This window comes from Sus scrofa, chromosome 15 (genome assembly GCF_000003025.6).
Source record: "Sus scrofa isolate TJ Tabasco breed Duroc chromosome 15, Sscrofa11.1, whole genome shotgun sequence".
In the NCBI taxonomy this organism is placed as follows: Eukaryota; Metazoa; Chordata; class Mammalia; order Artiodactyla; family Suidae; genus Sus; species Sus scrofa.
In genome coordinates this window covers 94236313-94239349 of record NC_010457.5, presented here as the reverse complement: position 1 = coordinate 94239349, position 3037 = coordinate 94236313, and the positions used below count along the sequence as shown (strand labels likewise).

Sequence of the window (3037 nt, the reverse complement as noted above, 5' to 3'; positions counted from 1 at the left end):
CCACGACTTGCAAAGACACATGTACTCCGATGTTCATTGCAGCACTATTTACAATAGCCAAAACATGGAAACAACCTAAATGTCCATCAACAGAGGAGTGGATCTAGAAGATGTGGTCCATATACACAACGGAATATTACTCAGCCATTAAAAAGAACGAAATACTGCATTTTTTTGCAACATGGATGGACCTAGAAGCTATCATGCTAAGTGAAGTCAGCCATACAATGAGACACCAACATCAAATGCTTTCACTGACATGTGGAATCTGAAAAAAGGACAGACGGAACTTCTTTGCAGAACAGATGCTGACTCACAGTCACTGAAAAACTTACCATCTCCGGAGGAGACAGTTTGGGTAGTGGGGGGATGTGCTTGGGCTGTGGGATGGAAATCCTGTGAAATCAGATTATGATCATTATACAACTACAGATGTGATAAATTTATTTGAGTAATAAAAAAATTAAAAAAATAAAAAAATATTAATAAAGTTAAAAAAAAAGAAAGAAAAAAGGCAGAAAGTGTGAGCAACAATGGTGTAACCAAATTATTGCATATGGAGATTAGCAAGAAGAAGCAAGGAAGGTGACCATCCGCTCCATTCTGTTAAGATTCCATCTTTAAATATTAAGTTTTTTGCAGGAAGTGGAACTCTGCGTCGGCACAGGATGACTGTGGAAGCAAACCTGAAAAACTGGCTTCATTGTGGATATCCAGTGGTGAAGCAGCTTCCTGGAATGAGTGAACAAAGTTAAGGACTTGTAGAGACAGTTTTCTACTGGAATGCAAGAGGTTTTGAAGGCTCTCTTTTCTGCAAAGGCCATGAGTAGCAATCTTTTCTGCAAACTTTCTGATTTAATTCAGAACTAAATAGTGGAATTCCAAAGCACAGCTCGAGAAGAACCCAATCTGCTTCTGTTGTGGCAACAGAGTTTTGCTTTGTGGCTGAGTCTACACTGCTTCCTCAACGACCATTTCAAATGACTCTGTACTCCCATTTACATCTGAGCTAGAAGCCAAATCAGGTTCTCCTCTCTCGTCATAAACATCACTGAGTTTTCTGTTTGCAAGCTGGCTAGAAGCATTCAACATGGTGACATATCCACAAAAATGCTGCAAGTCCACTTTGTTCCTTAATATTTGCACTGCTTTATGGACACCCATATTAACACAAGTAAACTCTCCTTGGAGTTCTGTCTCATCAAACAGGAAAGGTATGTGGACAGTTTCTCCTATCACATGCAGACCATGTCCCTGAATCAAAACTGCTGAAAGTGTTAAAGCATCATTCAACATTGTGAGCACATTTGATGTAGAAACCACCTCAGGATCATGACTCCGTAACGTTATTAGTAATTGATCAAAACCCTGGAACATATCTGGCAGTTTTCGAAGTCTTGTATCTTAGGACAGTAAAAGAGATGGTGGTCCTTGCCTGGTGATATAGTAAATGTACAGCTTAAACCAGACAGAACTGACTGCTGGGATAGCTGGTCCAATATGCTGAGGTGTGCAGCTGCTGACAGGCCGTATTTCATTGGTAAGAGGAGCCATGGAGACAAGCAGGGTGTAATTTTTGTTTAGAACTCTGCTGCAAGTTGCAGGGTCCAATCCCAGAAGGCTTTCACAGTGCAAGAGATCCAGAGAAAAACCATAATTGGGTTGGTCTGGCTGTGCAGTTTGTGCAACTAGATCTTTATTATGACGCAGAAACAATATTGTGTTTCTCAGAGTAAGTGCATGATCAAAATATCTCTGTGCTTCTCCTTCACCAGTGCTTTAAACCTTTTCTAGTTCTATAAGAAAGCTGTCCAGAGACTCTTCTGAGAGTTTGCCAACTTCAAACATTGTGACTGCATGGCTTTTCAAGTTTGGTGAAAGATTTCCCATCATTGAAAAGGCAGTGAGGAGTTCCCGTTGTGGTGCAGTGGTTAACGAATCCGACTAGGAACATGAGGTTGAGGGTTCAATCCCTGGCCTCGCTCAGTGGGTTAAGGATCTGGCATTGCCATGAGCTGTGGTGTAGGTCGCAGATGTGGCTCAGATGCTCAGATCCCGCGTTGCTGTGGCTCTGGTGTAGTCCAGTGGCTACAGCTCCAATTAGACCCCTAGCCTGGGAACCTCTATATGCCATGGGAGTGGCCCCAGAAAAAGCAAAAAGACAAAAAAACAAAAAAAGAACAGGTAGCTTTCAAAGAAAAGGACAAATATAAGGAAGAAACAATTGAGAAGATGCAGGAATAAAATAATCATGTATAAAACTTTCATTAAAAACTTAAAATGAAAAAGAAAAGGCAGTAAGAGTTGAGACAAAAAGGAATGCGATATGCTTTGTATATCCTGTAGACAAGCTCAAACTGCTTAAACTGGCTGTGTCAGCTACATCTTCTTGACTATTTGTATCAGTGTCAGTAGCTGATGAAGCTTCTTGTACCGGACTCCTACTTTCCCCACCATCCCATGAAAGCAGCATCTTTTGTGGATCTAAAGTACTCTTTAATCTGTTTACAGATGGTACATTCTTCCACGATGAATGAAGTTGATCCAAATTTATTACTTGTCCCTTCTTATGGGCAAATCCCAATCTGCAGTACATTGACAGGGCATTCTTAACTAGGGATAGGTCTATCTCAAGGACATTTGCAAGCTCTGCAACATTAGTATGCTCATCTATTGAAACAAATACAGAGTAGAGTCTCAAAATAATCACCTTGCATTCCATTCATAACAAAACCTTCAAGGGGAGGAACTGCTATACAACTGTCATCAGATATTGGTACATATTACAATGCAGTACATAGTTTATATAATAAAGGATGCTATTAGTATCACCCCACTTTACAGGTGAGTATGCAGAGAGGTCGGTTAACTTGCACAACACAATGCAGTCAGTAAGTGCAAAGGTACTATATGAATTGAGGCAGACTGGCTCCAGGACCTATGCTCCTGATATGCTTATTTCAGGGTTTATTACCTGTTGTTTTTGGAATTCAACTAAAAACAAGTGATAAAACTACATGAGGAAAATCTTGTTGGG

General features: G+C 40.4%; 1 pseudogene; it reads right to left on the bottom strand.

The window, feature by feature from the left end:
- Positions 521–2741, bottom strand: LOC100512444 (annotated as a pseudogene).